This window comes from Hemitrygon akajei, chromosome 14 (assembly GCF_048418815.1).
Source record: "Hemitrygon akajei chromosome 14, sHemAka1.3, whole genome shotgun sequence".
Lineage (NCBI taxonomy): Eukaryota > Metazoa > Chordata > Chondrichthyes > Myliobatiformes > Dasyatidae > Hemitrygon > Hemitrygon akajei.
In genome coordinates this window covers 99,565,507-99,579,701 of record NC_133137.1, presented here as the reverse complement: position 1 = coordinate 99,579,701, position 14,195 = coordinate 99,565,507, and positions in this window count along the sequence as shown.

The window sequence follows — 14,195 nt, the reverse complement described above, 5'->3', positions numbered from 1 at the left end:
TGTAGTGGAAAAACTAACTAAGGACACCAGGGTGACTTCAGGTTTATTGACATGATATCATTGAGAATCTGCAGCAGTCGCCACCACCACCAGAATTCTGATTTTTAGGTTATACTGAGCTCATACTTATACAGCAAGACAAACAACTTCACATAACTTTATTTGGCATCCCACGGTCAGTACACGATTAATCGTTTAAAACACATGTTGATTATATCTCAGCACAAGTCTAACAGTTCTTCCTGCTTCCTGTCATCAGGACTCATGATTTACCCCCAGACACATCCTCCTTCCTTCTTCCAGGGGCCTAGCATCTTATTTATTGGAGATCCTGGCAGTGTGTTTATCATCCAAGGTTATTCTCGACACACATCAGCAGTCTTAAGCCCAGCTGCTCCAGAATGGTCAATAATCCCATCATACACTAGTTTTAACCATTTCTACCACAGGTGTTGATCGTGTAGATAGCCAGAGGCTTTTTCCCCAAGGCTGAAATGGTTAACATGAGGGGGCATAGTTTTAGGGTGCTTGGAAGTAGGTACAAGGGGGAGTCTGAGCTAAGTTTTTCACACAGAGAGCGGTGGGTGCACAGAATGCACTGCCAGTGACAGTGGTAGAGTTGGATACAATAGGATCTTTTAAGAGACTCTTAGGTAGGTACATGGAGCTTAGAAAAATAGAGGGCTATACAGTAGGGAAATTCTAGGCAACTTCTAGAGTAGGTTACATGATTGGCATGACATTGTGGGCTGCAGGGCCTGTAATGTGCTGTAGATTTTCCATGTTCTATGTTTTATCCCCCCTCCTCCACCCACCTGGCTTCGCTTAATCACCTTCTAGGTTGTACTCCTTCCCCTCCCCACTTTCTTATTATGTCTTTCTCCCCTTCCTTTCCATTCCTGATGGAGGGTCACTGCCTAAACCAACTGTTTATTCTTCTCCATAGCTGCTGCCTGACTTGTTGAGTTCCTCCAGCATTTTGTGTGTGTTAATCTGGATTCCCTGCATCCGCAGAATCTCTTGTATCCACAAATTCCCCTGTTGCTTTAACAAACCGCCTAAAATATCCCTCGTTCTGCTCTCTTTTTCTCAGCTGCTGAAGTTCCATCTTGCTGGGCTGTTGGTGTGCATTTTACCTCATCTGCTCAGATGTCATCTTGCCTTGTTTCCAAGCCAGGTCTTTGGGGAGAAAGCAATGGGATTGGAGTGTTCACCATCTGTGGGTCACACACAGGAGTTAATATGCATATCCCGCGAACAGATCACTGTTAATTCCAAACACATTAGACCTCGATGGCTATAATTCTAACTGGTTTAATCAGTTAAGGGCAATGACAAAAATTTAGAGAAAGATAATTGAAACTGTGAATGTATTTTCTTAATGTTACACAGTAAAATTTCAACCCATTCTGAGCCCACTCCGTTATCATTAATAATTGCTAGGAGCAGCCTGCTTATGGTACTCCCTTTGTAATTCTGAATGAACAAACAGAGCTTTCTGGAGATAGGCCTCTGCCACAATAATGTGGGACTATTAGAACTAACAATTTGCAGTTGTGCTTTATTATACTCTGCTGATGAGGGTACTTAAATATATGAATCATTGTGTAACTTAAAGCCATATAATCACAGACATTAATGTAAATTATTGAAATGGTGGAAGAGAGGCCCTCAGGAGATTATCCTCCAATCAGCAGCAGCTGTTTCACTTCACTCAGCCCTTCATTTGAGGTCACTGTTTGAATTCCCAATCCCATTTTGGGCTAATTTGTCCAATTTACACCAAAATTCCAAATCTTTTCTCTCGTTCTGAGAAATGGATTTCAGTCTAAGTGTTACCCACCTCATCAGATTGGATTTGTCTTTGCTTTGTTGTCCCGTGATTGGTCGGGTGGGCGAGAGCTTGAGATCAGTGATGCTCTTTGTTGCCCACAGTAACATTCACTGTCCTTGACCACTCAAGAGAGGTCACTGAAACTTTGGCATTGCATCCAGAAGCATGGTCCTCTATCCTTGAATTAGGCTTCACGGCTATCTGCTCCTATTGGCTTCCTCCATCTCGGAGTGTAGATCTCAAGGGACCTCTGGCTCCAAAAGGGGCATGCATCCCAGCTTCCCTTTCTTCCCTCAAAACTTTGTGTAGCTGCCTCTTTCTGTAAAAAGCTTGTTTAACCTGGACTCAGTCCTCTCTTTTGATCGGGCTGTTATAAGTCTGCCTCTAAGATAGAAGGTCATGGATTAAAGAAACAAAGAGATTAAAGATTAGCTTTATTCATCTCACATACATGGAAACATCGAAACATACAGTGAGATGCAACTTCTGCGTCAATGACCAACACAGTCTGGGGATGCGTTGGGACGCCCCACAAGTGTCCCCGTGCTTCTGGCATGAACGTAGCATGGCCACAACTTACTAACCCTAACTGCTCTGTCTTTGGATTGTGGGAGGAAACCCATGCGGTCACAGGGAAAACATACAAACTCATTACAGGCAGACATGGGAACTGAACTCTGATCGCTAGTGCTGTAAAGTGTTATACATGACCGTTCCACCTTTGAGCAACACACACAAAATGCTGGAGGAACTCAGTAAATCAGGCAGCAGTTATGGAAATGAATAAACAGTTGGCATTTTGTGCCGAATGTTGGAAATACTCTGTAGGTCAGACTACATCTATAGGAAAATGAAGAGTCAAAATTTGAGGTCAAAGACCTTTGTCAAAACTCATGAGGAGTCTCTGACCTGAAGCACTTGTTCTGTTTCTGTTCCCCCATATGCTCCCTGACCTGTTGTGGATTTCCAGCATTATCTATTCTTGATTTAGATTTTGAACATCTGTAGTGTTTATAATTTTCATTCAACTTACTGCAGTTGTACAAATCTGTAAATGTTATGTGCAATTTTGGGTCTCCTTATCCGAGGAAGATTATGATTGCCATGGAGAGAATATAGTGAATATTCATGAGGCTGAATATATCCTGGGGCAGCAGGGCAAACGTATGAGGAGAGATTGTTAGATACACTCATGGGCACTTTATCAGATACTTCCTGTACCTAATAATGTAACCACTGAGCGTATGAATGTGATAGTCTGCATCTGTAGCCCACCTACTTCATGGTTTGATGTGTTGTGCATTCAGAGATGCTCTTCTTCACACCACTGTTGTAACACCTGGTTATTCGAGTTACTGTCATCTTCCTGTTAGCTTGAAACAATCTGGCCATTCTCCTCTGACCTCTCTCATTATCAAGACGTTTTTGCTTACAGAACTTGTGCAGTCTAGAGACTGTTGTGTGTGACCAGCAGTTTCAGAGATACTCAAACCAGCCTGTCTGGCATCAATAAACACTCCAATGTCAAAGTCTCTTAGATCACAAACAAATGAAAATCTGCAGATGCTGGAAATCCAAGCAACACACACAAAATGCTGGAGGAATTCTGGAGGCCAGGCAGCTTTTATGAAAAAAAGTGCAGTTGTCATTTTGGGCCAAAACCCAATCCTGACCAAGGGTTTTGGGCCAAAAAGTCGACTGTATTTTTTTCTATAGATGCTGTCTGACCTGCTGAATTTCTCCAGCATTTGGTGTGTGTCACTTAGATCACATTTCTTCTCGATTCTGATGTTTGGTCTGAACAACAAGTGAACTTTTTGACTGCATGTTTTTATGTGTGTACAAATGTATCTAATAAAGTGGCCACTGAGTGTATATTCATGAAGGATTTAGACATTGTTCTTGATGCTGGAGGGATCAAGGGAGAGAGTAAGATTATGGTATCGAGATGGAGGATTGATCATGATTGTGTTGCATGGTGGAGCAGTATCAAAAAACTGTCTTGCTCCTAATTTCTGTGTTCCTGCCCTTCTGTAAAAGAGGAAACAGACAGCAGTTGGCTCCAGCTGTCCCATCCAGATGTGAAAATCTCCAGTCAGTGAAGTAACACTGAAATACATTTCATGCTCTTACAAGATACATGGGGTGAGCTGCCGACTATGGAAACAGCTGTGGCAGGCCATCTCAGTAATTGGATCAGGGATTCATTCGCTGATGTGTTATCAAATGTGCAGGTGGCCCTGCAGAGCAGAATGCAAGAGATTATTAAGTGTCTCCTGGGCTTTCCCACCTGGTTATTAGTGTGCTATGTTACTGGTAATGACCGGAGTGTGCAGGGGATTGCTAGGTTTCCATGGGGGATTAGGATTTTGCAGGCTCCTCCAAAAATGTTGAAGTCTATCAGAGAGACTGTCATGGAAACTTCTCTAAAGTAGCCTTTAAACCTAAAATGAGAACGAGGATTGATCAATCTAAATGGTGGACTGATATGGAAATGTCAGGTACAGGCTGGAATTTGGAGGCAGGTCCAGGCCCAGAGCATATCAATTCAACGGGACCTGAGTCTTAGAGTGAGGGACAACCCGATGTTTGGACGATTTAAACGCTGGGCCAGATGGTTTGAGAAGACATGATGTCGGAACGAGAGGTGAGGGTCTGCTCGCTGCTCTGTGATGTTTACTCTGCTCTACACTGCACTGAGGCTCAGACGATGGCCTGCTCTGGCTGCTCCGGGCTTCGTGTCTGAGGGCTCACCTTTGCCGTAAATGCTATTTTCTTACTTTTATTATTTGCAAGTTTTGACGTTTTTCCCTCTGAACATTGGATGTTTGACTGTTTTTTAATGGGTTCTTTTGGGTTTCTTTGTTTTGTGGCTGCCTGTAGGGGGATGAATCCCAAGGCTGTATAATACTTCGATGATAAATGTACTTTGAACTTTGAAAACTCGCAGACCCTTTGTTCCCACTCTGATTAGGGAAGAGGCTATGCAGTATCATGCCAGGATCACCACACTCAGAAAGTTACTTCTCCTAAGCAGTAGGGCTGAACAGCACCTCCACCCACTAACCCACTCAACCACCACTACTTTATCATTTCCTGTCAGAGTCACCTTATGCATGGACACTCCTGTGCCCAATGTCACTTTATGGACATACGATCAATCAACTGTATGTTTGTAAGCTATCTTATGTATTGATATTTATTCTGTTCTTTTTGCTTATTGTGCTTTTGTCTACTGCATCAGATCTAGAGTAGCAATCATTTCATCCTCTTTTACACTTCTATACTGAAGAATGGCAATAAAAGACTTAAGATCTTTAAAATCTCAATCCGCAATAGCAGTCCAACAATCCCTTCTAAGCTCCACTGATTACACTCCAGTGTTGACTTCCACTGCACAGGTGTTAGTGAGGCTGGGGGTGCTGTCCAGGCATCACTACACAGGTGTCAATGAGGCTGTATGCAGTGCCCTGATTTACGAGTGCAAATGTGTCAAAGCTCTCTGTACTACTGTACTTGTGATGCCACTTTCAAGGAATTTCAGACCTATATTCCTAGGTCCTTTTGTTTTGGGGCATAACTCAAGTCCTACCCTGGTTTGTCCTCCCAAAGTGTCACCCTTGTCTGCTGTATATTCTATCAGTTGTTTGCTGCTGAAGAAAGCACTGACTGACTGAGTAATATTCTCTGTGGTCTATTGAACTATTTATCAGTCTTGTTGGACACCTGCTCATTCAGGTCTCCCAAAGTCAGAGGATTGTCCCTTCAAATAAAGCAGCAGATCAGAATCAGAATCTCTGATTTATGTTGTGAAATTTGTAGTTTGTGAAACAGTGAACGGTGTAACAGTAGAGTGAAATACATTAAAAATTACTTTGAGTTACAATAAGAAATGTATCAAAGAAATAAGTAAGTGGTGCAAAAAGAGAACAAGAAATTCAGTTCATAGAACACAGAACAGTTCAGCACCGAACAGGCACTTTGGCCTACAATGTTGTGCTAAACCAGCTAACAGGTATATCAAAAAAATACAAAAACTAACCCCCCTACCTACACAATGTCCATATCCCCCCCACCTTCCTCACATTCATGTGACTATCCAAATGTCTCTTAGAAGCCTGGAGTGTACAGTGTTTGCCTCTACCACCATCCCAGGCACCCACCACTCTCTGAGTGGAAAGCTCACTTCCCCTTTGAAACGACCCCCTTTCATCTCCAATGCATGCCCTCTGATATTAGACATTTCTACCCTGTCTACTCTATCTATGCCTCTCATAATCTTATAAACCTCAGCCTCTGCCGCTCCAGAGAAAACAACCCAAGTTTGTCCAGCCTCTCATGACACCACAGGTCCTCTAAACCAGGCAGCATCCTGGTAAACCTCTTCTGCACCCTCTCCAAAGCCTCAATATTCTTCCTATTGTGGGGCAACCAGAACTGCATGCGATACTCCAGATATGGCCTGACCAGAGTTCTATAAATTTGCAACAGAACTTCTTGACTTTTTAAACTCAATGCCTTGACTGATAAAAGCAAGCATTCCATAAGCCTTGTTAACCACCCTATTGACCTGTGTAAGGTCTGTTGATGGCAGAGGGGGATTAGCAGTCCCAGAAATGCCTTCTAATCTAGACTGAATGTGGTTGTACACTGAGGAAGTCAAGGAAGTCAAACTGGTATAATGTGCTCCTAGTCCTATGATGACTGCTCCACTGCAATGGTATGGTAGAGTTCTGAGCACCAGCATGGGAGTGAGAGAGGGTAGATGTAAGATTATGTGAAAGGATGCATCTGACACGGAATGACGATCAAGAGCACTGCTGTGCACAGTGACTGGAAGTCAATTTAAACCCCGGCCCAGATAGACTGAAAAGACAGGGTGTCAGGATCGGAGGAGAGAGCCGATTTCACTTGCTCTCCCGCGATGTTTCCTCTTCTCTCCATACCCACCAATACAATGAACTGAGTTGGCTTTGAGCCACTGCAGGCTGCTCCAGGGTTCGGATCTAAGGACTCACTTTGCTTCCGAACGTTGTTGCTCGCTTCTATTGCTACCGTGATTTGTGTTTTATCCCCCCGTTCTCTGTGCATCAGGTGTTGGTCTTTATTTTATTATTGTGTTTCTTCAAATTTCTTGCTTTGTGGCTGGCTGTAAGCAAACAAATCTCAAGGATGTATAATTTATAGATTCTTTAACGATAAATGTACTTTGAACTTTGAAAGTGCAAATTATACATTACTGATTCCATTTGGAAATTTCTACTTGCACGTCTCACTGTGGGTGAGATCCAAATCAGCATTGTGGTGGTTTTATTTAATACTCAGCAGTCCATTTCCTTGCAAATACCATATATCCTTCTGATCAGCAGGAACTACACAGACTGTATCACCTCGTGAACTACTCAGTTATTATGTTGCATTAATTTACCCCTTTTCTTTCCTTAATTAGACACTGAGATAGAACCATCACTGCCTAAGGAGGAGAATGTTTGTTTACTCCCAGATGAGATGCAAATTGTTTTTAATTATTTTAAAAGTAATTATGAATGTAATTGTAGCATGAACTTAATTATGGTCTTCAACATGGCTAGACACGTAAAGCATGTTTAATGTGAAGAACTTGTCTTCGCTGTATTAATGCAAATTAATTCTGTATTATCACACTTAATTGCAAAGTCAGTAATGTTGACTTGTGCTGTAAGATGGTTGGATGCCAGCAACCTTTGGAAATGCTTGGGATGGTTGGATATTTGACCATGCTGGCCCTCACAGCTGAATCTTGCATCAATGTCAGCAGGTTTCCAAGTGAAGTTACTCAGCTGTGATTAGGAATTCAAAGCTTCACTCCATTCTTGCAAGAAACCCATTGCAACATTCTCAATGTACAGTAAACTAACGTAGCCTGGCCTGCAGGCCAAAACTCCAGCCCATCTGATCTACATAACAATATTCCACTCTATCATAATAAGCTGCAGAGAGTTGTAAACTTAGTCAGCTCCATCACTGGCACGAGTCTTCATAGTACCCAGGATATCTTCAAGCACATCTAATGGCTCAAAAAGGTGGCATTCATCATTAAAGGCCCACATCACCCAGGACATGCCTTGTTTTCAATACTTCCATAAGGAAAAAGGTACAGAAGCCGGAGCACAAACACTCAACAATTCAGGAACAGCTTCTTCCTCTCTGCCATCCGATTTCTGAATGGCCATTGAACCCATGAATGCTACCTCATTGCTTTTTCATTTCTATTTTTGCACTACTTATTTAATTTAAATATTTTATATACAGTATATATACTATGTATATTTATTAATTATATTCTTACTGTAACTCACTGTTTTTTCTCTATTATTATGTATTGCATTGTACTGCTGCTGCAAAGACAACAAAGTTCATGATAAATGCCGATGATAATAAACCTGGAAGGTTGGGGACTCCTGACCTAGAGGAAGGAAAGCAAAGAATAAAAGAGAGCGAACAAACCAACATGGTCTGGTTCTCTTATACCTCCTTACACGTTCCACACAAATTTAATTGCTTAAGTTAATCAATAAGACAGCTCCTATCCAAGTAATACAACACCCACCACTAAGTTTGCAGAAAAATAGAAAGGCAGCTGCAAAGACCAGAAAACTCACTGAACTCTCTATATAGGTAATTATATAAAATACAAACAAGCACAGGAAAGCTAAACCACAGGGAAAACAACAATTCTCATCCATTCCAACATAAATAACAGCAATAATCTGAGTATGTATAGAGCAATTTTAACAGAGCAAAGTAGTACAAGTAACTTGGCAGGAGTTTTACCATAAAGCTTGACACTGAGTTACAGAAAGAGGAAAGGGCAATACGGTAGCACAGCAGTTAATGCAATCTCTTTACAGTGCCAGCTGAAAGATCGTTGTCTGTAAGGAGCTTGCACTCTCTCTCTGTGGCCATATGGGTTTCCTCTAGGTGCTCCAGTTTCTGCCCACAGTCCAAAGACTTAGCAAGTTGTGGGCATGTTAGTGGCCAAGTGCAAACCTCGCTGATCTGAGTTGACACAATTTACACACTTCACTATGTTTCGATATGTATGTGACAAATAAAACTAATCTTTTTTTTTTATTAAGAAAGGTGACTAAAAGCTTATTGCAAGAGGGAAGTTTCTTAAAGAAGGGAAAAGAAAGGTGAAGATATTTAGGAAGCTCATGGTGGGGCTAAAGGCATGGTTTTTAACGTTGGAACAATTAGAAATCAGGATGATCAAGAGGAGAGTGCAGAAGTCCCACATTGCAGGCTTATCCAAAAGGTTAAAATGCATGGGATTCATGGTGAATTGACTTCTGGATTCAGAATTGGTTTGTCCATAGAAGGCAGGGGATAATGATCAATGGGATTTATTGTAGCTGGAGGTCTGTGGTTGGTATGGACAGGGTTCAGTACTGGGACCTCTGCTGTTTGGTGTGATGTATATAAATGACCTGGATGAATAGGTACTTGGGTGGGCAGGTATTTTGCAGATATTCAAAAGATTAGTAGTGTTGTGCACAGAAATCCTGTAGGGTTGTAAGACAGAAAGAGGGACCAGGATATGGAGGAATGGCTAATACAATTAACCCTAACCAAATCATGAGGCAATTTACAATGACCTATTAACCTACCCAGCATGCCTTTGGACTGTGGGAGGAAACCAGAGGACCCGGAGGAAACCCACACGTTCCACAGGAAGGAGGCACAGAGACTCATTACAGAATGGCCCGAGAAATGAACTCGGAACGCCGGGATGCTCCGAGCTGTAATAGGGTTGTGTTAAACGATGTGAGTTTTGGTGTAAGGATATGGGCAACATTGAAGGGAACCAGGTAAAAGAAAGAAGTAAGAAGATATGTTGATTGAGGGAGATAAAATAGGTAGCAGTAGATGTTATTTTATTTATTTAGAGATACAGCGTGGAATAGGCCCTCCTGACACCTTGAGCTGTTCCACCCAGCAACCTCGATAATTTAATCACAAGCAAGAGGAAATCTGCAGAACCCCCAATTTAACCCTAATCTAATCACTGGACAATTTACAATGACCAATTAACCTACTAACCAATACATCTTTAGACAGTGGGAGTGATGCACCATCAATAACTCACGCTGAGACTTAGGAAGCGAGTTATCGGCTTTTATTGACTGGAAGAATAAACAGCACTACATCCTGGGGAAAATGAGGGAGAGCAGCAGCCCAAAGTCGCCTTTATACAGGGGTCTGTGGGAGGAGCCACAGGAGCAGTCAGCAGGGGTCTGTGGGCGGAGCCACAGGAGCAGTCAGCAGGGGGTCTGTGGGAGGAGCCACAGGAGCAGTCAGCAGGGGGTCTGTGGGAGGAGCCACAGGAGCAGTCAGCGGGGGGGGGGGTCTGTGGGAGGAGCCACAGGAGCAGTCAGCAGGGGTCTGTGGGAGGAGCCACAGGAGCAGTCAGCAGGGGTCTGTGGGAGGAGCCACAGGAGCAGTCAGCAGGGGTCTGTGGGAGGAGCCACAGGAGCAGTCAGCAGGGGTCTGTGGGAGGAGCCACAGGAGCAGTCAGCAGGGGTCTGTGGGAGGAGTCAGCAGGGGTCTGTGGGAGGAGCCACAGGAGCAGTCAGACAGGTATATCTAGTTCACCACAGGGAGGAAACCGGAGCTCCCGGAGGAAGCTTATGCACTACATGGGGAGGACATACGGATTCCTTACAGAGGACGGTAGGACAGAACTTTAAATTCCAATGCTCTGAGCTGTAATAGCATTGTGTTAACCACTACTCAACCAGAAATATGGAGTATAAATGATAACAAGAGCCCATGAGGTCAAATGACCTCTTTTTCTCTGTAATTTCTGTGGAAAATGTTTCATGTTCTTTAAGGCTGCTGGGAAATTGAGCATCTAATTTTATGATGCACATGTACCTCCATGTCCTGCTCCCTCTTTCTGTCTTACAATGCTACAAGATTTCTGTGCAAAGCAGTTCTGGTCCCTGGAGAAATCCAAGGTTTAAATGCTCCTCCATTGGTACCAGACACATCTTCATCTGCCTTCAACACCAAACTATAAAACTCCCTCCTCAAAACCTCTTTTACTTGTCACCTCACACAGCCATCTTTATATTACTTTCTCTACACTCTTGGTTAGGAGAATTATCTTTTTGAAGCAGCAGTACATGCCATTACAAACACAACAAATTCATGAACTTAAATTAATATAAATATAACATCTTGTACGCAAGTTATGCAGATAAAACAGGCAGTTTACAAGTTAAATTATATTGTGTCTTTTATTGCTAAAGAGTTTCATTGCAAGAATAAAGGCTTTTTTCCGCAATTATATACAGCCTTGGTCAGACTATGCCTGGAGTACTGTGTATAGTTTGGGCTCCTTGCTATCAAGGGAATGCAGTGAGGATTCAACAGAATGTTTCGTGAGATGGCAGCTTTATCATACCAGGAGAGTTTGAGTGTATTAGGTTTCTATTTTTTAGACTTTAGAAGAAGGACAGGTAACCTTGTTGAAATATAAGTTCTATGAGGGCTCAGTAAGATAGATGCAGAGAGATTATCTCCCCATTTGTAGAGTCATGGTTTCTGGGGCTGAAAAGGTTGAGAGCTTCAAATTACTAAGTGTACATATCATGAATGGCTAATACTGGTAAAACCACAATGATGCCTCTACTTCCTCAGGAGGCTAAAGAAATTTGTCATGACCCCTTTCACCTTCACCAATTTCTATTTGTGCATTCCATCCAGGTACCTCACAAATGCCCTGCCTGTGACCACAACTGGAGGCAGTTGTGAACACAACTCAGACCCCCTCCATGGACTTCTCGCTGCCTTGGTAAACAGCCACCATAATCGAAGAACCCACCCACCCCAGACGTTCTCCCATCAGGCAGCAGATGCAAAAGCCTGAAAGCAGATACCACCAGGCTCGAGGACAGCTTCTACACAGCTGTTAAAAGTCTATTGAATGGCTCACGGTAGACAAGAAAGGCTCTTGGCCTCACAGCTGCGTTGCTCTTTCTCTGCAAACTGTTCTGTATGAATGTTATGCAAAGCAAGGTATGGAGGTAAGTTTGATGCAAAACTACCATTGATAGAATTGCAAATGTTAGTGGAATGAAGCGACTATAGGACGGGAGAACAGTGTTGGGATAGAAGGTTAAACTATGCGGAATGGTGGTGCTGTCTCCTGCTCCTGTTTTTTTATGTACGCACAAGAGAATCTGCAAGTGCTGGAAATCCAGATTAACACACACAAAATGCTGTAGGAACTCAACACGTCAGGCAGCATCAATGGAAAGGAATAAGCAGTCAACATTTCAGGCCAAGACCCTTCATCAGGACTGGAAAGGAAGGGGGAAGAATCCAGAATAAGAGGGTGAGGGCAGGGGAAAGAGTACAAGCTGGGTGATAGGTGAAGCCAGATGGGTGGGGGACAAAGTGAGTAGCTGGGAGGAGATAGATGGAAAAGATAAAGGGCAGAAGAAGAAGGAATCTGATAGGAAAGGAAAGTGGACCATGAGAGAAAAGGAAAGATCCAAGGAGGATGTGATAGGCAGGTGAGGGGAAGAGAATAGGTAAGAGGGGAGCTGAAGTGGAGCATAGAAGAAGAGAGAAGGGGGAGGGTGAGTAATTACCGGAACTTAGAGCAATCGGTTTCACTGGACAGCAATTTTTTTCAGAAGTATCACTTGAAGCTGAACAAATATAATTTCAGACTACTTGTATCATGTAAGAATTTGAAGAGAAAAGAAATGACCTTTTATTGAATATAATGCTTTTAATTGCATAACAGTGCTGACGCTGTGCTTCAACCAAGCTAAAAATGTTTTGTTCATGATTTTCATTTGTACTCAGGGTCTGAAGCTTCTCACTTAAGTGTCCAACAATAATCAGCAACCATTGATGGATTCCAGTTGCCTGATACTGTTTCTCCATGACCAAAATATCCTGGTGAAACCTTTCACCGTGCTCGTCACTGACAGCGCCAAGATTTTAAGGGAAGAAGTCTAAATGGGAATGCAGAAAATGAACCTTTAGTGACATCTTGCACTTCATGGTTTTGAATGCTTGAAGCATATTGTCAACCAGCTGCACGTAGTTTGGTGCTCTGTAGTTGACAAGAAAATTTTCAACAACATCCATGAATCCATGTGGATCCTTCTGCTCTCACCATATCATCGGGACAGCAAACAGCACTGACTTTTGAGAACCTCTGAGCGAGGCTCTAAGATTGAGAGATTATGTTGCACAACAAATATGAGGAGCCCAGGCTTTGTCTTGGTCACCAATATTGTACCCAAAATAGAGCTCATAGGCTTTCTTAATAAGAGAAGTCGTGCTCTACCTTTGAGATTTAAGTGTATACTCATCTTAAATACAACAAAAAGCATCACAGCTGTTGTAACATTGGTGCAAAATTTTGTTCTCAGAAATGCTCGTGAAAATAATTTTATTATAATGAGTACACACAAAATGTTATGCGCATAGAGCACGTGCAGTGACGTGATCACGAACTGATATACCTGTAAACACAATGCATAGAACGGTGTGTGCACGATGTTTTTGTAGCCTTTCTAAAACTTGTCCTGTCACGTAGCAGCCACCCTGCCTAAGCATACCCAGGCATGCCTGGACAACATTCCAGCTTACATTGTGGGCAACAATTTAATTGACTTGAATCATGAATTGAAATTAAAAATATGGACAATTTGAAAAATATGGTGCATGGTAGGGAAATTTCATGGTAACTTTCATGATCAGCAGCCCAAAATCCATACAACGCACCCAAAAGTATTCAGGAGGCAAAACCTTTGTTGTCCGGTGTTTTCATGCCATTAGGTCGGAGGCTACCCAGTCGGAGTATGAGGTGTTGGTCTTCCAACCTGAGAGTGGTCTCATCATGAAGTAATAGAGAAGGCCATGGACCAACATATCAAAACAGAATGGAATTGGCATTTAACTGGTTGGCCACTGGGAAATCCTATTTGTTGCAGATGGAGCAAAGGTGCTCGATGAAGCAGTCTCCCAATTTATGTCAGCCGCACTGGGAGCACTGGATACAGTTGATGACCCTAACTTGCAGGTTAAGTATTGCCTCACCTGGAAGAACAGTTTTGGGCCTTGAGTGGAAGTGAGCAAAGAGGTGAAGGGGCAGGTGTAGCACTTCAGCTTGCCAGGAGGGAGAGTAGTGGGGAGGGATGAATGGACACGGGAATCAAAGGGAGCATGTTCTTGCAGAAAGCAGAGATTGGGGGAGGGGCAAGTGAAGATGTGTTTAGTGATAGGGTCCTGTTGAAGTTGCTGAGGACAATGCGCTGAGTGCAGAAGTTCATGGAGTGGTAGGTAAGGACAAGAG